The sequence below is a fragment of the Lolium perenne genome, chromosome 4 (genome assembly GCF_019359855.2).
Source record: "Lolium perenne isolate Kyuss_39 chromosome 4, Kyuss_2.0, whole genome shotgun sequence".
Lineage (NCBI taxonomy): Eukaryota > Viridiplantae > Streptophyta > Magnoliopsida > Poales > Poaceae > Lolium > Lolium perenne.
The window spans coordinates 116862317-116885324 of record NC_067247.2 but is presented as its reverse complement, the minus strand read 5'-3'; the positions used below and the strand labels follow the sequence as shown (position 1 = coordinate 116885324).

Sequence of the window (23008 nt, the reverse complement as noted above, 5' to 3'; positions counted from 1 at the left end):
ATTTTCTACCCATTTGAATCTTGGTGATCAAATCTTAGGTTTGAACAAGATTTAAACAAGTTTAAAACATGAAAATAAAATGGTAAGCATGGATCCTTCTTAGTCTCCCTAAAATGAAGCTTTTTTTTTGAAATTTCCATGTTTCAAACCCAAAACCGCCACTTCTCTTTCATGCTTGACTTCATAAGACAGAGTTTAGGGTTAGGGGTAGATATATACATGATTTTTCTGGTTTGAATATGTCTAGACCTTGTTTATCATCTTGAATGCTAGCTTACTATATGGCATAAGAATGCTATGTGCTTTGGTTTTTCATTCTTTTGATTTTTTCTGAAAATCTTGGTCAAATCCTAGGTTTGAACAAGATTTAAACAAGTTTAAAACATGAAAATGAGAAGGGAAGCCTGTATCATCCTTCTTATTAATTAGTCACTCTAAAATGAAGCTTTTGGGAGGTTTTTGAAATTTCCATGTTTGAAACCCAAAACCACCTCTCTTCATGCTTGACTACATAAGACAAAGTTTAGGGGTTAATTAGGGGGTAGATACATGATTTGCATAGGTTGAATATGTCTAGACCTTGTTTCTCAACTTTAATGCTTAGTACTATATGACATAAGAAGCTTTTGAGATGTTCTTGAAATTTCCATGTTTCATACCGAAAACCACTTCTCTTCATGCTTGACTTCATAAGATCGACCAAGTTTAGGGTTAGGGGGTAGAGATACATTATTTGTCTGGTTTGAATATGTCCAAACCTTGTGTTTATCAACTTGAATGCTTACTATATGACATAAGAAGACTATATGCTTTTGTTTTTCCTTTTTCTGAGTTTTTTTTGTAATTTACTGCCGATTTGAATCTCTTTAATTGTCAGATCCTAGGTTTGACAAATTAAGATTTAAACAAGTTTAAAACATGAAAATGAAAAGGTAAGCATGGATCCTTCTTAGTCACTCTAAAATGAAGCTTTTGGGAGGTTTTTGAAATTTCCATGTTTGAAACCCAAAACCACTTATCTTCATGCTTGACTTCATAAGACATAGTTTAGGGGTTAGGGGGTATAGATACATGATTTGTCTGGTTTGAATATGTCTAGACCTTGTTTATCAACTTTAATGCTTACTATATGACATAAGAAGACTATGTGCTTTGGTTTTTCATTTTTCTGTTTTTTTTTTGAATTTTCCGCCCATTTGAATCTCTGTCAAATCCTAGGTTTGACCAAGATTTAGACAAGTTTAACACGTGAAAACGAATAAGTAAGCCTGGATCCTTCTTAGTCACTCCAAAATGTACCAATTGATAGATGTGTTAACTTTTCTTAATGGAAAAAATAATGTCATGTAAATGAGTTAACTTGGATTTCCTACCCTTGAATCCATAGGAAACTTTGCTCTAATGCACTATACTAATCAACCGAGTTTTTACACCAATAGGTCTGTCACTTACGTGTGGTGCCCATGCGTGGGGTCCCACACTTCAGTGAGCACAGGTCACGTGCAATAGGTACGCAAACTCCCAACCATTTTCTTTGTCAAGAGAAGACGCATCAGGATGCGTATTGGAAGTCTCTGGGTCCTTCAGGATCCTTCGGTTGTCCCTCTCACAAAAAAAAACAAATCTCTCTCATTCTCGGCCTCGCTCGACTCGCTCGCTCGCTCGCACCTCCTGCTCACTGACAAACCCTGCACAAAAGTCAACATCATCACCCGAAAAAGGGGAGACACCATAATGCTCTCCCTTCTTCTCTCCTTCCGAGTGATCCCCTCTTCTCCGAGTTTCACTCGACGGGCAAACACACATGTGCTGCATAGTAATAATAAAAATGTAGAAAAATCAACCTACGAATCTATAATTAAATAGGTTAAACTAGGGTTTTGCCCAGTACTACAGATCAAGTTCAAAAAAATCCAACTACGGGGTTCGAACAACCCCATTTCTAATCCAAGAATTTTTTCGACCTCATCCAAATGGCCTCAAACTATAGGGTTAATTAGCATCTAGTGCAATATGTGTGAACATGTATGCACTATGTGTGCTACAACTTGTATGTCTTTCAAATTTGAACCAAATTTGAATAAGTTTGAAATATTTGAAATGGGGCTTTTGGCTTAAACGTTTGAAACCCAAAACGACTTCTCTTCATGCTAGACTTCATAAGACCGAGTTTAGGGTTAGGGGGTAGATATATGATTTGTCTGGTTTGAATATGTCTAAACCTTGTTTATCAACTTGAATGCTTACTATATGACATAAGAAGACTATGTGCTTTTGTTTTTCATTTTTCTATTTTTTTTGAATTTTATGCCCATTTGAATCTTGGTCAAATCCTAGGTTTGACCAAGATTTAAACAAGTTTCAAACATGAAAATGAAAACGTAAGCCTGGATCCTTCTTAGTCACTCTAAAATGAAGCTTCTGGGAGGTTTTTGAAATTTCCATGTTTGAAACTGTTGACGTCAGAAACCCACCGGCGGGTAGAGACGGGCAACACCGTAGAGCCGGGAACAACTAGGGCTGCGGCTGGCCCTAGTCCCTCTGAGCGACGGCCCGCAAAGCCTCCTGGTCGCACGCACCGATGTTTATCACAAGGGCGTGCCACCTGACCTATACCTGGTCAGGAAGGTGTGGATGATGCCTCGCTTAGTTTCCTGCAGGGCACACACGTAAACGTTAAATACGAGCCTCGATCGGATCTCAGGTTATCCTGTGGATCGGCTCAAGGAGCCGATCCACCCATGATTCAGACGAGGTGTCCGAATATATGGTGGTCCTGCTTGATCAAGGTAAAGCTGATGAGATCTACGACGATGTGGGGTTTTCACCGCATAATCGGATCATCCTACTCCAGATTGGGCCTCGCGGCCACGCACGGTGATCGTAAGCCGATCCTAAGCAGGGCCTAAAAACCAACACGAAGTTGATCCTCGGAACATCCCGCTTAGGGCCAACGAACGACACCCTACGTGCCGCTGCATCCTCCCCCCTTTGTAAGGCCTAACTATTGCAGATATTAAACTAATCCTTGTAGAACAAGGAGTACTCGTAACGGATCAGATCTACTATACTACGATCAAGCGGGGTGCCGCCCCTACACCTAAGATAGGCGTAAGGGCGGCTAGACATGCAAGGGTTGCACCACGAAAGCATGTAATATGAAGAACAATGCTAACCCTAACATGTCTAAGATAACTACGCTGCTCGCCATCAAAAACGCTTCAGCACGAGCAGCGCATGAACAACGTGGGCAGGCTTGTGCTGCCTAGATCGCAAGATGCGATCTAGGCAGCATGGTGCTTACCGGTAGAAACCCTCGAGACGAAGGAGTTGGCGATGCGCCGAGATTTGTTTGTGGTTGAACGTTTGTTGTTGTTTATTCCATAAACCCTAGGTACATATTTATAGTCCAGGGGACTTTCTAATGTGGGCGTGCACTAAACCGTGCACGAGATAAATTCTAACTTTTAATCTAGATACAATCTATGGTAATTAAAGATACATGGGCAATATAGCCCAAATTCCCCAAACAAGGCCGCTTCAGAGATCTTCCACGTGTAATCTTCCAATCCCATCTTGACCGCGGCCCACCTCGTGATTTAGCCAAAATCTGGTGATAACACATGCCCCCTGGTTTTGACAATGGTAATTTCAAAACCACTCTGTTTTTCTTTCCTCCGAGGGGTCACGTCGTGGCAGAGCAGAACCGTCGCAGCATGCCTCATCATGACGACTTGCCTTCCCAACTTCTCCGCACGATTTGACAGTTTTGGCACCATGTCCTCGAAAACTGTTCGAAAATTAAATCCCCATCCTTTTATTTAACCGCATCGAACAGTTCTCCCCTTCGCCTCAGCACTTCCAAAAAACCCTCCTCTGCCACAATGTCTTCTTCCTCCCCTGCCTCGTCGGACCTCTCCACCCAATCCTCTTCGTCTCGCGAGCCGACGCCGGAGCCGAACCCGGCGGAGGTCCACGCGGCCAACATTCGCCACGCCATTGAGGCCGGGGAGGAGCCGAGCCATGACTTCTCCCTCTGGTCGGAGGATGACAAATCCTCGACGGAAGGGGAGCGTGACCTCCGCTTCCTCGCCGTCGGGGAACCGGAGGAGGAGAGCGATGACGATCGCTTCTCCTGGGACGATTTCACCACCTCCGAGGAGGTGAAGGAGGAGGAAGAGGAGGAGGACGACGACGACAGCCTCCCCGACGAGCCGCCGGCCAAACGCCATTGTCCCTGGCCGGGGAATCTGAGTGACCTCGACAGCGACGACGACGCTGGTGATGACGAGGAAGACGAGGACAACGAAGGTCCTGTCGGCGGCCGCTGGAGTAGCGACGACGAGCCGGCCGGGAGCTGCGCCGACAGCAGCGATGACGGCGGCGACGAGGGCAGCAACGGCCCATAGATAGGACCCTTAGTACAGGAGTAGTAGCAGTAGACGGGGCAATGCATCCCCTTAGTACTCCCTTTTGAGAGCAATCAACTCTTCTGTATAAGAAATCTGGTTAATTGCTGAAGAAATTCCTCAATCTGATTTTGCCGATTTCCCTTAGGATAATTTAGCCGATTGTCCTTTGTGCTAATTCTGCCGATCGTCAATTTGGTCAAGGTCCAGCGAGCCGACGGCAGCGTATCGGTCCCCCACGATAAATCTCGAGATAGATCCATCCGGACCCAAACTCTTGGTCCAACGAGGCTAAGCCATACCGTGCAAATCCTAGGACTTGCAGATTTCACAGGATGGCATGTTAATCTTAGCGGCAAAACCCCTGAAATAATGTCCAATCTTCTTATCAATTTCAGACATTCTTCCGCCGCATCATCCTTTCCAAACTCCGCTCACCCAGCTCCGGCGGTTTCCTTCCACGATAATTCGCCATCTTTCAAATGAGCCGTGATGCAGAGCTAGCCGATTTTGACAAAATCGGCTAATCCTTGAGGGCGAGCTGCCCCCCGAGCCTCAGCCAAGGCGAGGATAAAAGATGGACCAGCCTAATGGACCATCACCGGCTTCCCAACTGTGGCGCCACATCAACTGATTCCAACAAATCGTTTTCCCAGATCATCGTCATTTCAGGGTGGGCTCGATCGCATCCAAGAGAGCTATCCCGCAGGGCCAACCGGCCGATCGCCTTTTTTTTTATTGACAGCATATATAGTCGATCCAGCGGGCTAGTAATCCTGGTGCGGAGTAGGTGCCCTCGTCATAGCCCTGGGCTTGCCGCTGAATTATCTTGCATACTGAAACTAATGATTTTACAACATCATCACCATTCTTCAGGCAAGTTGTAATGCAGAATTAGCCGATTCCAACGAAATCGGTTCCCCAGCGCAGAGAACCTTCAAGGTGAGCTGCCCCCCCGAGCATTGCTGACCAGATCGGCTCATCATCCATGGCAGGCTGAAGCAACTGGACGTAACACTCCCTGGAAGTGACAGCTACCAAGCCACCACCTTGGTTGATTCTTAAGTCGATGTCTGCTACATCGGCTGAGCTCCAAAATTTTTTGAATTTTGGATTTTTTACGGCCGATTGATGCATCGGCCACCATATATTTTCACAGAATGAGGTGCCTCCATTGCGTACCCTCGTGTTTTATCCTTTTATGTGCCCCCCCGAGCCGATTCCGTCAAGAGAATTGATGGTATCGGCTCTACTGGATCATGTGTTGAACCCAGTCAGAATGGATAGTGAGGATAATTTTGGCCGATTGCTGGAATCGTCCTCCATTGGTGAAGGTTCTGTGATGTCCCTTCATAAAATTTTGGGGCCGGTCACAAGGATCAGCCTCGCCACGTTTGTTTATCGACGCTTGTTTTGTCACACAGTCAGGCCTGTGGATAAGACCAGTCTGACCCCGTTCTTTGTCACATCGATGCGCTCGCAGTCGTCCAAGTTGATACCTGAGAGCGGTTCTTGGCCTGATGTCTCCCAAATATCCATGCCGGCTGTTGAAACCTCGACTGAATCATCTGCACGGACGACTTCTACTTCATCTCCATCCCACTGTATCAGGCATTGGTGCATTGTGGATGGAATGCAACAGTTGGCGTGGATCCAATCCCTCCCTAGTAGGACGGCGTAGGTACTCTTGCTGTCGACGATAAAGAACGTCGTAGGGACAGTCTTTCTTCCTACGGTCAGATCCACATGCAGAACACCTTGCGCGTCCGATGCTTGGCCGTTGAAATCGCTCAATGTTACGTTGGTCTTGATCAGATCCGAGCTAGAGCGTCCCAACCGACGTAGCATGGAGTATGGCATAATGTTGACTGCCGCTCCGGTGTCTACCAACATCTTGTTGACAGGCTGCCCATTGATGTAACCTCACACGTACAGGGCCTTCAGATGCCTGTAACTTCTTTCTTTTGGCTTCTCAAAGATGACCGGCCGGGGGCCGCAGTCCAATTGTGCCACAGGTGCTTCATATAACCTTGGAGCGCTAAACTCCGCTGGGAGAATGAAGACCATGTTTGTACCAGCCGATGTATCATCATCGGCTTTCTTCTGTTTGGGGCGCCACTCTTTTCTCTGTGGCCGGCCTTCTTCGTCCAGGGTTAGCTGAACTTTGGCGGCCAGATCAGGCCGTGCCTTCCTTAGCGTGTGCAGGTACAATCTTTCAGCTTCTTCCAACCCACGCAGACGCTGAACCCTTCGCTTTTGGGAGCGGCTGAGCCCATCAGGGCACCACCTGGGCCGATGACATTTGTCTTCATCATCGTCCTCTAGTTCCTCGAGATCTTCCACCCGAGCGGGCTCAGCATGCTTGCTCCGGGGTGGGAGAGGCCCTAGACGCTCGAATACGGACACGTTAGCGGCGTCCTTCTTCCTCTGTTTGCATTCTGGGCAGTTCTCGATTGTTGGCAATCGGCTCATTCCTGAGTCCCAGCAATGTTTGAAGAACGGACAGCTCCAGTGCCTATCCATGTTGTCTTGCTCCCTTGACCTTCTTTCAGCGCGACGATTGTACCCGTCGTCGCTTCTATCATGCTGACGGTACCTCCTGACCTCCGCATCAGACCGACAATCCCTTTCATCATCCATGTCGTAGCGCCGACGTCGGTCGTACTGCTGCTCATATTTGTGGAGGAGGCGCTCGGAGAGCGGAAGCTGATACCGCACGCGTCTTATTCCCTCCCCTGTCGGGTACCGCCTGTAATCATCTTGGGGCCGGTCGCGTGGATCGGCCTCCTCTTCATCGTTGTCACGGGAGTGACTGCTTTCTGCTTCGTCTTTGCCATGGCGGCTTGCAAGCACTGCCATGTTGACACCAAAGGAGGACTTTGGCTGGCCTATGGAGTGGCTGAGATCCACCATGTTGACGCCGGGCGACGGACTCGAGTCTCTATCGAGCTTGATATCGTGCGGCCAGATTTTCTCAGGGGAGCCGATGGGCTCGGCTCCGAGGGTTGCCTTGATCTCGTCATGCTTCTTCTTGAGCTCCTCGGGCAGATCCTCGTACTTCAGCGACCCGGTGCGTTCTGCTGACGGGGTGGACAGATCCACTCCATCGAGTGCGCCTTCAGGTGTGAAACCCTTCCACCTGACGCCATGGGAGCGGGTTCGGTGGAAGGAGCCGATGAGTTCGGCTTCGAGGACTGCCTTGATTTCGTCGTGCTTCTCCTTGAGGTCATCAGGCAGGTCCTCGTACTTGACTGGAGTGCTTCCCGCCATCTTGGATGTGGATGGCGATGTGGTGGATGTTGAAGGTGGTCCCACCGGGCGTGCCCGAATGTGTTGACGTCAGAAACCCACCGGCAGGTAGAGACGGGCAACACCGTAGAGCCAGGAACAACTAGGGCTGCGGCTGGCCCTAGTCCCTCTGAGCGACGGCCCACAAAGCCTCCTGGTCGCACGCACCGATGTTTATCACAAGGGCGTGCCACCTGACCTATACCTGGTCAGGAAGGTGTGGATGATGCCTCGCTTAGTTTCCTGCAGGGCACACACGTAAACGTTAAATACGAGCCTCGATCGGCTCTCAGGTTATCCTGTGGATCGGCTCAAGGAGCCGATCCACCCATGATTCAGACGAGGTGTCCGAATATATGGTGGTCCTGCTTGATCAAGGTAAAGCTGATGAGATCTACGACGATGTGGGGTTTTCACCGCATAATCGGATCATCCTACTCCAGGTTGGGCCTCGCGGCCACGCACGGTGATCGTAAGCCGATCCTAAGCAGGGCCTAAAAACCAACACGAAGTTGATCCTCGGAACATCCCGCTTAGGGCCAACGAACGACACCCTACGTGCCGCTGGATCCTCCCCCCCTTTGTAAGGCCTAACTATTGCAGATATTAAACTAATCCTTGTAGAACAAGGAGTAATCGTAACGGATCAGATCTACTATACTACGATCAAGCGGGGTGCCGCCCCTACGCCTAAGATAGGCGTAAGGGCGGCTAGACATGCAAGGGTTGCACCACGAAAGCATGTAATATGAAGAACAATGCTAACCCTAACATGTCTAAGATAACTACGCTGCTCGCCATCAAAAACGCTTCAGCACGAGCAGCGCATGAACAACGTGGGCAGGCTTGTGCTGCCTAGATCGCAAGATGCGATCTAGGCAGCATGGTGCTTACCGGTAGAAACCCTCGAGACGAAGGAGTTGGCGATGCGCCGAGATTTGTTTGTGGTTGAACGTTTGTTGTTGTTTATTCCATAAACCCTAGGTACATATTTATAGTCCAGGGGACTTTCTAATGTGGGCGTGCACTAAACCGTGCACGAGATAAATTCTAACTTTTAATCTAGATACAATCTATGGTAATTAGAGATACATGGGCAATATAGCCCAAATTCCCCAAACAAGGCCGCTTCAGAGATCTTCCACGTGTAATCTTCCAATCCCATCTTGACCGCGGCCCACCTCGTGATTTAGCCAAAATCTGGTGATAACAGAAACCCAAAACCACTTCTCTTCATGCTTGACTTCATAAGACATAGTTTAGGGGTTAGGGGTAGATACATGATTTTCCTGGTTTGAATATGTCTAGACCTTGTTTATCAACTTAATTGAATGCTTACTATATGACATAAGAAGACATTGGTTTTTCAATTTTTTTTTGATTTTTTTGAATTTTTATGCCCATTTGAATCTTGGTCAAATCCTAGGGTTGACCAAGATTTGAACAAGTTTAAATCATGAATATGAAAAATTAAGCATCTATCCTTCTTAGTCACTACAAAATGTAGCACTTGGGAGGGTTTTTGAAATTTCCATGTTTGAAACCCAAAACCACTTCTCTTCATGATTGACTTCATAAGACATAGTTTAGGGTTAGGGGTAGATACATGATTTGTATGGTTTGAATATGTCTCTAGACCTTGTTTATCAACTTGAATATGCTTACTATATGACGTACATAAGAAGACTATGTACTTTGGTTTTTCAGTTTTCTATTTTTTAAATTTTCTGCCCACTTGAATCTTGGTCAAATTAATCCTAGGGTTGACCATGATTTAAACAAGTCTATAACATGAAATGAAAAGGTAAGCATGGATCCTTCTTACTCACTCTAAAATGAAGCTTTTGGGATGTGTTCTTAAAATTTCCATGTTTGAAACCCAAAACGACACTTCTTTTCATGCTTTGGTTTTTCATTCTTTTGATTTTTTCTGAAGAATCTTGGTCAAATCCTAGGTTTGAACAAGATTTAAACAAGTTTAAAACATGAAAATGAGAAGGGAAGCCTGTATCATCCTTCTTATTAATTAGTCACTCTAAAATGAAGCTTTTGGGAGGTTTTTGAAATTTCCATGTTTGAAACCCAAAACCACCTCTCTTCATGCTTGACTACATAAGACAAAGTTTAGGGGTTAATTAGGGGGTAGATACATGATTTGCATAGGTTGAATATGTCTAGACCTTGTTTCTCAACTTTAATTCTTAGTACTATATGACATAAGAAGTTTTTGAGTTGTTCTTGAAATTTCCATGTTTGAAACCCAAAACGACTTCTCTTCATGCTAGACTTCATAAGATCGACCAAGTTTAGGGTTAGGGGGTAGAGATACATTATTTGTCTGGTTTGAATATGTCCAAACCTTGTGTTTATCAACTTGAATGCTTACTATATGACATAAGAAGACTACATGCTTTTGTTTTTCCTTTTTCTGAGTTTTTTTTTAATTTAATGCCGATCTGAATCTCTTTAATTGTCAGATCCTAGGTTTGACAAATTAAGATTTAAACAAGTTTAAAATATGAAAATGAAAAGGTAAGCATGGATCCTTCTTAGTCACTCTAAAATGAAGCTTTTGGGAGGTTTTTGAAATTTCCATGTTTCAAACCGAAAACCACTTCTCTTCATGCTTGACTTTATAAGACAAAGTTTAGGGTTAGGGGGTAGATACATGATTTGTCTGGTTTGGATATATCTAGACCTTGTTTATCAACTTGAATGCTTACGATATGACATAAGAAGACTATGTGATTTGGTTTTTCATTTTTTCTGATTTTTTTGAATTTTGTGCCCACCCATTTGTATCTTGGTCAAATCCTAGGTTTGACCAAGATTTAAACAAGTTTAAATCATGAAAATGAAAAGGGAAGCATGTATCCTTCTTAGTCACTCTAAAATGAAGTTTTTGGGAGGTTTTTGAAATTTCCATGTTTGAATCTTTTGGTCAAATCCTAGGTTTGACCAAGATTTAAACAAGTTTAAAACATGAAAATGAAAAGCGAAGCGTGTATCCTTCTTAGTCACTCTAAAATGAAGCTTCTGGGAGGTTTTTGAAATTTCCATGTTTGAAACCCAAAACCACTTATCTTCATGCTTGACTTCATAAGACATAGTTTAGGGGTTAGGGGGTATAGATACATGATTTGTCTGGTTTGAATATGTCTAGACCTTGTTTATCAACTTTAATGCTTACTATATGACATAAGAAGACTATGTGCTTTGGTTTTTCATTTTTCTGTTTTTTTTGAATTTTCCGCCCATTTGAATCTCTGTCAAATCCTAGGTTTGACCAAGATTTAGACAAGTTTAACACGTGAAAACGAATAAGTAAGCCTGGATCCTTCTTAGTCACTCCAAAATGTACCAATTGATAGATGTGTTAACTTTTCTTAATGGAAAAAATAATGTCATGTAAATGAGTTAACTTGGATTTCCTACCCTTGAATCCATAGGAAACTTTGCTCTAATGCACTATACTAATCAACCGAGTTTTTACACCAATAGGTCTGTCACTTACGTGTGGTGCCCATGCGTGGGGTCCCACACTTCAAAGGAGCACAGTCACGTGCAATAGGTACGCAAACTCCCAGCCATTTTCTTTGTCAAGAGAAGACGCATCAGATGCGTATTGGAAGTCTCTGTCCTTCAGATCCTTCGGTTGTCCCTCTCACAAAAAAAAACAAATCTCTCTCATTCTCGGCCTCGCTCGACTCGCTCGCTCGCTCGCACCTCCTGCTCACTGACAAACCCTGCACAAAAGTCAACATCATCACCCGAAAAAGGGGAGACACCATAATGCTCACCCTTCTAGACCTTGTTTATCAACTTAATTGAATGCGCGCATACTATATGACATAAGAAGACCTTGGTATTCATTTTATTTGAATTTTATGCCCATTTGAATCTTGGTCAAATCCTAGGTTTGACCAAGATTTGAACAAGTTTAAAACATGAATATGAAAAGGTAAGCATGCATGTATGCTTCTCAGTCACTCCAAAATGAAGCTCTTGGAAGGGTTTTTGAAATTTCCATGTTTGAAACCAAAAACCACATCTCTTCATGCTTGACTTCATAAGACAGAGTTTAGGGTTAGGGGTAGCCACATACATGATTTTTCTGGTTTGAATATGTCTAGACCTTGTTTATCAACTTAATTGTATGCTTATTATATGACATAAGAAGACTATGTGCATTGGGTTTTCATTTTTTTATCCCCATTTGTTGAATCTTGGTCAAATCCTAGGTTTAACCAAGATTTAAACAAGTTTAAAACATGAATAATATGAAAAGTAACCTGCATCGATCCTTCTTAGCCACACCAAAATGAAGCTCGTGGGAGGTTTTTGAAATTTCCATGATTTTTCTGGTTTGAATATGTCTAGACCTTGTTTATCAACTTGAATGCTTACTATATGACATACACAGACTATGTGCTTTGGTTTTTGAGTTTTTTTTGAATTCTTATGCCCATTTGAATCTTCGTCAAATCCTAGGTTTGACCATGACTTAAACAAGTTTAAGACATGAATATGACGAAGTAATCATGTATCCTTCTTAGTCACCCTAAAATGAAGCTCTTGGGAGGGTTTTTAAAATTTCCATGTTTGAAACGAAAAACCACTTCTCTTCACCATGCATGCTTGACTTCATAAGACAGAGTTTAGGGTTAGGGGGTAGATACATGATTTTTCAGGTTTAATACGTCTAGACCTTGTTTATCAACTTAATTGAATGCTTACTATATGACATAAGAAGACCTTGGTTTTTCAATTTTTTTTTGAATTTTTATGCCCATTTGAATCTTGGTCAAATCCTAGGTTTGAACATTTGAACAAGTTTAAAACATGAATATAAAAAAGTAAGCATGTATGCTTCTTAGTCACTCCAAAATGAAGCTCTTGGGAGGGTTTTCGAAATTTCCATGTTTGAAACCAAAAACCACATCTCTTCATGCTTTACTTCATAAGACAGAGTTTAGGGTTAGGGGGTAGATACATGATTTTTCTGGTTTGAGTATGTCTAGACCTTGTTTATCAACTTAATTGAATGCTTACTATATGACATAAGAAGACTATGTGCCTTGGTTTTTCATTTATTTTGATTTATTTTGAATTTTATGCCCATTTAAACAAGTTTAAATCATGAATATGAAAAATTAGTCACTCCAAAATGTAGCTCTTGAGAGGGTTTTTGAAATTTCCATGTTTGAAACCAAAAACCACTTCTCTTCATGCATGCTTTGACTTCATAAGACAGAGTTTAGGGTTTGGGGTAGACAGCACGCGCCGACGCGTGGACGAAATTTATTCTCTGTCCCCCTGACATGCACTTGCCAGTGTCTTCAACAGTCTGACACGAGCAGTGAAGCTTTTATGGAGCCCAGCGGAGAGGGGCTCCATTTCTCGAGCGGTAGCGAGGTGACCTGGTGACATGCACCATGTCACCGTGTGACATGCGGCCTAAATCCAAATTTAAACATGGCGAAAAAATCTGAAAAAAATCATGCACGTTCACAGCTCATATTAAGATAACCCCTAAAAATTTCAGATCAAAATTCGAAACATACATTGAGAAACAAAAAAGAGAAACTCAGATGTATGTTTCGAATTTTGACTTGAATTTTTTAGGGGTTATCTTAATATCTATGAACATGCATGATTTTTTTCAGATTTGTTCGCAGTGTTCAAATTTGAATTTAAACCGCATGTCACACGGTGACAAGGGATTAACTTATCAATGCCTATGGATTGTAGGCTAGGGTTTAGTTAGAAGTAGAGGGCAAGTAGATCTCGAAGGTTTCAGCCGAAAAGTACTCGACGAATATGAAAACTAGGGTTTGCAGACAATGATTCGATGATCTCTTCGTCCCTCAACTCCCCCTTTATATAAGAGGTGGAGCCGAGGGTTTCGCTTCGTACAAGTTACAGAGTTCGGGACGGTTTCTAACTCATCCCGCCAGATTACAAATAACACTTCCTATTACAACTCTATCTTTTCCTTAAATACATCTTGGGCTTCCGAATCTTCTTATTCTTCGAGTAGTGGGCCTTCAGTAAACCCCGGGTACTATATCCGGCAGGCCCATTTGGGATGCCTATGTCAGTAGCCCCCGAGATTTTGCTTGAATCATAGAATCAGGGAAAATCTCCACTGTTTATTTTTACTCGAAAGCTCTAACTTCCATACTTCTTCTTATAAAATTCTATATTGTACAGGGATATTGGTAGTTGGGGCTAGTTCATCTGACGGATCAGGTACTAGTTAACTGCTCTAGTGGCAATCCGCAAAAACCTACTTCAAAATCACGTCCCTGGACATGATCTCGGGATACTGGTGTAAACTTCGACAGGTGCCGCTTAAGGTCTTACCATTCTGTCGAGTCCCAGTCAAATTTATCGAGTACCTAACGCGTCCGTTAGGATTTTTCTTCGTATCTGTTGATACGGATAAAAGTAGCAGAGCGCAGTCTTCGGCGATGCCACGCCCAGCAGAATGGATCTGGGGTCTTACCTTCGCAAATTTGCGGCATTCAGAAATTGATCGCAACTTTGGCGTTCTGAGAATATATTGTCGAGTGCTTTTCCGGCTGTTGGAATGGCACATTTTATCGAGTCAAATATGACTTATATTATCTTCCCGATGGGAGTATATGTAGAGTTAATTATAACTCGAAATATACTCTCTTGCTTTTCTATCTTTCTTTCTTCTTCCTCTTTTTTTTTTTAAATTTCATCGGGCACGCGAACAGCGTTCCCGATGGGAGTAGCCCCCGAGGCTACAGCCAAGAACTTGTGCTTGGTTGTAGGCTCAACATTTTAGTCCACCTTGTCGCTATATTGCCATTATCTCCCAATATTCTTTCTCTCCCTTTTTCTTCTTTTTTTTTTCTCTCGGGTGCGCGAACAGCGCTCCCGATGGGAGTAGCCCCCGAGCATTTGGGCAAAAACTTGTTTCTGACCAAAGGCTCTCGAAGTATGCAAATAACTTATCCTGTCGCCATTCTCTTTTTATTTTTCTTGTCGACATATTTTCCTTTGTCAAATTCTCTTCAACTCTTTTAATGGTCGAGATTGGTCTGCCTTGTGGGTCCATTGCTGCCACCACGTTGACACGTCGTGCAAGTGGGGGACACACGTCCTCCGCTTTTCCTGGCGCACGTTCTGTAACCTCGTCAATGTTGAAATACTATGTTACCCTTGTTGCCACGTGGTGATCATCTGCTGCATTCTTTTTTCATCCAACGGTTCCGTCGCTTCACCGCACCTCTATATAAGATCATCTTCTTCCTCCTCGAGCACTTCCACTCGCGCCGCTCTCCTTATCTCCTCTGCAAAAACCTCCTCTTGCGCTCTCGATTCCCTGAGCTTTTCTCCTCCAAGTTACACTTCCGCGCCATTGTTGATGCCACCGCGTCGTTTGACGAGGCACAGTACGCCGGAATCCTCCATGGCCGCCGCGGATCTTGGGACGGCGGAGTGGGAAAGGTCAAAGATTTCCAATCAAGACCTCAACCTTTTGAAGAAACTTGGGATTAGCAAGAAACCCAAAGCGCTCTGCTTCCCAAGCGAAGAAAGCTACCCAGCCCCTCCAATGGGGTACCGGGTAAGTTTTGTCGACCATCTCATCCGCGGTTTGTCCGCCCCCATTCATCCTTTCCTCCGTGGATTACTGTTTGTCTACGGTCTTCAACTTCACCACCTCACGCCAAACTCAATCCTCCACATTTCCATTTTCATTACTCTTTGTGAAGCCTTCCTTGGCGTCTCGCCCAATTGGGCGCTATGGAAGCGCATTTTCTTCTGTCGCCGCAATGGTTCTCCCAATGTCGCCTATAATATAGGCGGCGTTGTTATCTCTGTTCGCTCCACCGTCGACTACTTCGATGTGAAACTCCCTGACTCCGTTCAAGGGTGGCGCAAGAAGTGGTTGTACATTCAAGAAGAAAACCACGGGTGCGCAGAGGACAACATTCCTCCGTTCGATGGTGCCGAGAAGATTCTCCGTCGCCGTTCCTGGGATGCAGAGGCTACCGAAGAAGAAAGATCTTCGACTGAGGCCCTGATGACTCGCATCCGTGAATTACAGAACACTCGCGGCAAAGAATTGTCAGGTACCCAGATTACTGTGTATTTCCTTAAGAGTAGAGTGCAACCTCTTCAAGCTCGCAAATTTCCTCTCTGGAAATATACTGGCGACGAAGACGTAGATCGACTGTCAGCGGATTTGGAGGTTAAGGACTTGGAAAAGCTCGTCCGAAAAATCTCTTCTCTTAGCAAAAAAGATCCTATCCCTTCTTCTTGTCGCGTAAAACCTTACAGTGCCGACAATGCGCTTCCCAAGGTAGACTTTGTCTAGTTGTTTTATTGCTATCTTACTATCTTTTTTTGTAACTCCTTTGCTGACAGCTTCCCTTGTTTTTATATAGAATCATCCGAATCTTGTTTCTCTTCCTCCCCTTCCTGAAGGTGGAGATGTCGAAGAAAGGGCTGTTGTCACTGATGATAACCAAGAGGCCCCCTCTTTTGTGAATGAACCCGCAGATTCTCGAAAATCTGCGGGATCTGTTGAAAAGGATGCTGCTTCTGAAGGTACCACCTCTGCACAATCTCCTCCTCCTGCTGTTTCTCCAAAGAACAAAAGGAAGAGGGACGATGTCGGAGATTCCGGGACTTCTAAACCCGAAGAAACTGTTCCTTCACCGCAAAAGGCAGCTTACGATCCATATCTCGCGAGTCTCATCAGTTCGTAAGTTCCCTGTCTTTTTTTGTTTTTCTCTTCAAAAATTTTTGCTTGCCTTGCTTTTTATGCTGTCACCCTTTTTCGATAGTGATGATGACGAAGAAACACCAACTTTGGATGTGGCTGCTCGAACGAGTACGTCACGTACCCTAGTTATTTCAGAGCCGCGAGTTGAAGGGGAGGAATCCTCGCCTCCTCAACAAAACGTCGGCGTGTCTACTCCTCCTTCGAGCCCCCGAGCCCCTTCACCAAAAAGGGCAAGGGCGGAGATCAACCCGGAGCCTACTCTCCAATCGAGTAGCTCCTCTAACCCTCTTTTGGAGGATGTAAGTTTTTCACTTTCTTGTCATTGTCTATGTTTTCTTTGCTTATTTCGATGTACCATCGTATGTTTCTCATACCACCATTTTCTCCTTTCCTTTGTTTAACAGCCTATGATCAAGGATCTTCTTCGCATCGGTGCCCAATTTGTTGGGTACCGTGAATATGCTAATAAAACTGAAGGTAATGTTTTGCTTTTTGCCTCTACCTTTTTGCTCCTTTGCTGTCGAAATTCTTAACTATATTTATCTTCTTTGCCAGAAAAACTGGCGGAAGCCAACGAGCGTGCCAACACACTTGCTCAACAATTGGAGCATAGTAAAGAGGCTCTCAAAAAGGCTGAATTGGACGCTATTGAAGCTAGAGCAGAGGCTGACAAGGCCAAGGCTGACGCTGCTGGTGTCGAAGATCTTAAAAAGAAACTTCACACTGCCGAAACTTCACTAAGCGATCACATAGCTGCCCAATCTGCCCGCGAGGAGGCGCTTCTTAAGCGTATAAGGACGCAAAGTCGCCGCTTCGTTAGTAAGTATCTGTACCACTTCGTATCTTTTGTGTTTTCTTCTCTGCACTCGTTTGTTGCTCAATAAGTTTCTTTCTTGACAGTGAGAACAGCCCAAGAGTTTGAACTTGAAGATCCCGCCAATGATCCTCTACTTGACGCCTTTTCATTCCTCGAGTTTCATGGATCAGAGGCACGCGAAGGCATTGATCAGGCTAAAGCAGGGCTGTCGCGGCTCTTTCCTTATTTCTTCCCAAAGAAAGAGGAACCCGCAACTTTCCTTAATCTCGCCAAGTGCTTCAATCCCTCTGAAGATCTTGGGCTGAGAGTGCGTCATGAGAATATGAAGGTTGCCGTGGAAAATACTGTTGCCTTGGTTGCTGATAGCCAAGAAACTATCGATCGGCGAAAGTTGGAGATACCGAATGATAGAACAGTCGAGGTGGAAATCTTTGATGAAGGCAGCTAAACCCAACACGAAGAAAATCCTGGCTTATCTCGGCATCCAGCCGTCTGCAACTCCTAGCTCATCAAAGCCGGAGGTCTAGTTGAATGCCTCTTTGCTTTTTCTTTTTAGCGTACCTCTTTCTTTTGGCTGTGTCGCCGTAGTGTTTTTGGCGATAACTGCTTCAGTAGGTCTCTAGAAGGTCCTTCTTTTGTAATAGACATGTATATATTTTGGAGATGAATGGAAATCTATCTTTGCTCAGTGATTGATGTCGAAATATTTCTTTTTTACAGTTAATTTTTGACAATTATACATCAGCTCCTGGTCCCTCCAATATTTCGACTTCTTCTCACTTAAGGAGAACTGCTGACGCTTCACCTGTCAAAGATTCCTTACCGCAAGAGTTGGATGAACTTCGGCACCAACTTCAGTACGTGAAGAAGCAATCACTTGTAATGATGGAAAAGTGTCGTAAGTCATCTGAAGCCGAAGAAATTGCGCTACAGCAAGCTCGCGAGGCCGTAGCAGCTAGGGAAATTGCTGCATCTGAAGCGGAAAAGGCGACTACCCGAGAAAATTTCATGCTCGAGTTAATGAATGAGGCCAGTGCGAATATGTCAGGTATGTCTATTTCGTCTTCAATATCTTCCGTCTTCATGCTACGTCTTCTTAAAGTTTGCCGCTCTTTTGTTTTAATAGGTCCCTTTACTGATGCTGTTGCTGAAGAAGAGAGGGTAAATACTAGGACAAACCTCCTTGTTAACCTTTCTCTTGATCATGGTTCTCTGTTCTGGGCTACCCCAGAAAGGACTCGCCAAATTGTCAGATTTCAAGATCGCGCCTCCCAAACTCGCGACTTCCTTGACTTCTGTACCAAGACCTTGTCTATGGTTTATAATTCCATGTTTCCTCGAAACGCTCAACCAAAGACTCTTCTCGAGCTAATGGAAAAGTTTAAGGATGCCCACAAGATCCATGACTTTGTCAAAGCTCAACTGGTAGCTGGCGCCAGATTTGCTCTCATCATGCTTCAGATCTGCCATTCAAAACTTGATCTGACTCAGGTTGTTGCGAAAGTCCATGAGAAGGTGCGGCGCCGAAGAGTTGGTGTCGACCGTAGTAACACGAAGGTTTCACCCATAGCTGAGGAAATGATTGAAGACCTTCTTCGTATGGATGCCGACTTTTTTGCAGATGGACATTATGCTGATTTTCTTGGTGCCGCTCCCGAAGAAGACAGGATTACTCTTGACAATATATTGAACCATGACTAACTTTTTCCTTTGGTAACTAATTCTTCCTTATAAGTCGTGATTGTGATTATATTGTAAAGTGAATATCACATTTCTATATTTGTCTAGCCCTCAAGTATTTTCGGTGACTATTTGCTGTATTTATATAGTGCGAGGTTTATAAACCAAGGCAATAATATGTAATCTTTGGCAAGTATCAGCCCCCGAGCTTCTTTATTTAGCACTATTTTGTATTTTTATTGACTCACGAGGTATTTGAGTACCAAGGCGAGACTTTACTCTAGGCGAGTCTTCGAGTATCTTTGGTGTCGAAGTTCTATATTTATTTTGCGAGGTTTTTTAGACCAAGGCACTTACGATTTTTGATGTGTACACTGTATTGCTGGCTTCTGATTTTGTTATATTTGGCGAGGTATTAATGTACCAAGGCGAAATATTTCAGTGCATCTATGTTGTATATATTTTGAGACTTGGGCGTTGAGCCTCCGAGCATGTCGAAAAATAAGAAGTATATCTCCACTGTCTTTATTATATTGCAGCACCACGAGCCCGCCTCATTAAAAACCTTCTCCGGCCCCACTCGGTGCCCCAAAAAAGGAAAAGAGTGCGTCTGAAAACTCGTGGGCGTTTCAGTACATTGAAGTTTTTACAAGGACTATATTTCAACTCTAGGCGTAGAACCGCCTAAGTTGCGCCACGTTCCAGGGGTTTGGCTCCTCCACCCCTGTCTTCTTGTCCTTTATTCTGTATGCTCCTCCTCCGATTACTTCCGTGACGATGTAAGGGCCAAGCCATGGTGACTCGAGTTTTTCATGACTTTTTTTGCGTGAGCCGAAGAACTAGGTCGCCCACTTGAAAAGATCTTGGCCGCAAACGTCGACTGTGGTAATTCTTCAAGTCCTGTTGATATTTGGTAACCCTTGATAATACCTCGTCTCGAGCTTCATCGAGTGCGTCTACATCGTCTTCCAATGCTATCTTTGAAGCTTCTTCATCATATGCTGTGACTCTAGGGGAGTCGTGTTCTATTTCTATTGGAAGTACTGCCTCCGCGCCGTGGACCAGAAAAAACGGGGTTTCTTGTGTCGCCGTATTTTGTGTTGTTCGGATGCTCCACAATACACTTGGTAATTCTTCAGGCCAGGTATGTCGAGCTTTTTCTAAAGGTCCCAACAGACGTTTCTTGATACCATTGCAGATGATGCCATTGGCTTTCTCGACTTGCCCATTGGTTTGAGGATGTGCAACTGATGCAAAGTTCAGCTTGATACCCACCTCTTTGCAATAGTCTTTGAATTCATTGGATGTGAAGTTGCTGCCGTTGTCTGTGACGATGCTGTGGGGCACTCCAAATCTGAAGACGAGGCCTTGTATGAATTTTACTGCAGATGCTCCGTCTGGTGAATTTATCGGCTTCGCTTCTATCCACTTTGTAAATTTGTCGACAGCTACTAGCATGTACTCCTTTCCTCCTGGCCATGATTTATGTAACTTGCCCACCATATCGAGTCCCCATTGTGCAAAGGGCCACGACAATGGTATTGGTGCTAACTCTGCTGCTGGAGAGTGAGGTTTTGCGGCAAACCTTTGGCACGCGTCGCAAGTTCTTACTATTTCCTTGGCGTCCTCGATTGCTGTCAACCAGTAAAATCCTGCCCGAAAAACTTTGGCCGCAATAGCTCGACTACTTGCGTGGTGTCCACATATTCCTTCGTGTACATCCTTCAGAATTATTCTTCCTTCTTCGGGTGTGACGCACCTTTGCAAGACGCCTGAAATACTTCGCTTATACAATTCTCCCTTGACCACCGTGAAAGCTTTGGAGCGTCGAATTACTCGCCTTGCTTCGACTGGATCGTCGGGTATTTCTTTCCTGAGGGTATATGATATGTACGGCTGCATCCATGGTATCTGTATCACCATGACCAGGTCCTGATCTTCTTCTTCGTCCTCTTGCTTTTCCTTGGTAGCCCCCGAGGGTTTCTTCTCCTTCTTTTTTGGTTTTGTTGACTTAGTGGATCTCTCTGTTATCTCTTCCCAGAATACACCTGGCGGGACTGCCAGGCATTGCGACCCGATGTTTGCAAGAACGTCGGCTTCGTCGTTGCTCAATCTACTAATGTGATTTACTTCGCATCCATCGAACAACTTCTCGAGCTCGTTGTACACCTCCTTGTATGCCATCATGCTATCATTGACTGCGTCACATTGGTTCATAACTTGCTGCGCCACCAACTGTGAGTCGCCAAAGATTTTTAGTCGAGTTGCACCACAGGCTTTCGCCATCTTCATCCCGTGTATGAGAGCTTCATATTCTGCTTCATTGTTAGATGCGTTAGGGAACGTCATCCGAAGGATGTACTTCAATTTGTCGCCTTCAGGTGATATGAGTACTACTCCTGCACCAGCTCCTTCTAGTCTTTTGGACCCATCAAAGTTCATAGTCCAGGTTCTCGATAAATCTGGGGGTCCTGTATTTTGCAACTCCATCCACTCTGCGATGAAGTCCGGTAGTATTTGCGATTTTATTGCTTTTCTTTTTTCATACGTGATGTCCCGAGGGGAAAGTTCTATTCCCCAAAGGGAGACACGACCCGTAGCTTCTGGGTTATTCAGTATATTTGACAAAGGAGCTTCATTGACCACTATGATCGGGTGTGCCGAAAAATAGTGGCGCAATTTTCGTGCTGTCGTGAACACTCCATATGCTAGCTTTTGGTACTGAGGGTACCTTTGTTTTGAGGGCGACAAGACTTCGCTCACGAAGTATACTGGCCGCTGTACACCATGGATTTTCCCTTCTTCTTCTCTTTCGACAACTAACACCGTGCTAACCACTTGGGGTGTGGCTGCAATATACAGCAGGAGAGGTTCCTTTTCCTTTGGAGCCACCAGGATTGGTGGTGTCGAGATTTTTCGCTTCAGATCCTCGAAAGCTCTATCGGCTTCTTCGTTCCACTGGAATTTATCTCCTTGTTTTATCAGCGCATAAAATGGTAACGCTTTTTCTCCTAACCTGGCGACGAATCTGCTCAAAGCTGCGACTCGCCCAGTTAGCTGCTGTATTTCTTTCAACTTCGTTGGCTTTCTCATTGTTACTATGGCTTGTATTTTGTCGGGATTTGCTTCAATCCCTCTTGCTGAAACTAGAAACCCCAGAAGTTCTCCTGCTGGGACGCCAAAAGAGCACTTCGTCGGGTTCAGCTTGAGGCAGAATTTGTCGAGGTTGTCAAAAGTTTCTTTGAGATCCTCGATCAGTGTTACCCCCTTTTTTGACGTTATGACGACATCATCGATGTATACTTGCACGTTTTTCCCGATCTGTGTTGCTAAACACTTCTGCATCATCCTCTGATATGTTGCTCCCGCATTTTTTAGACCGAAGGGCATTGTTTTGTAGCAAAACACGCCGTAAGGTGTAATAAACGCTGTTTTGGCTTCATCATCTTCTTTTAATCTGATCTGGTTATAACCAGAGTATGCATCCAAAAAGGAAAGACGTTCACAACCTGCCGTGGAGTCGATGATTTGATCGATCCTTGGGAGGGGAAAGTGATCCTTAGGGCAATGTTTGTTGAGACACGTAAAGTCGACGCACATGCGAAGGACTGTCGTGTTTTTCTTCGGCACCATCACCGGGTTAGCTACCCATGTGGCTTCTGTAGATATCTCTCTGATAAAACCAGCTTCCTCTAGTCGATTTATTTCTGATAGCATGGATTTGCGGTTTGGTTCCGAAAAACGCCGCAAAGGTTGTCTGATTGGTTTTGCTGTTGGATCCAAATTTAGGTGGTGCTCGGCAAGTTCCCTGGGTACTCCTGGCATGTCAGCTGGACACCATGCGAAGATTTTCCAGTTCTCACGGAGGAACTTGACGAGCGCGCTTTCCTATGCGATATCCATGTTGTTTGCAATGGATGTCGTCTTTTTTGGATCTGTCGGGTGAATCTGCACTTCCTTAGCATTTTTCTCTGTGTTGAAAGTTGATTCTTTGTTTGGCCTTCCAACGTCTGGCAGTACGTCGTAATCAGTCATGCTTTTCGACGCCAA

The 23008-nt window shown here is 44.4% G+C and overlaps 1 protein-coding gene across 1 annotated transcript in view; it reads right to left on the bottom strand.

Moving 5' to 3' along the window:
* The window catches only part of LOC127293706 (putative hydrolase C777.06c), a 140702-nt gene that overhangs the window by 83499 nt on the left and 34195 nt on the right, over positions 1-23008 (bottom strand). The window lies entirely within an intron of this gene.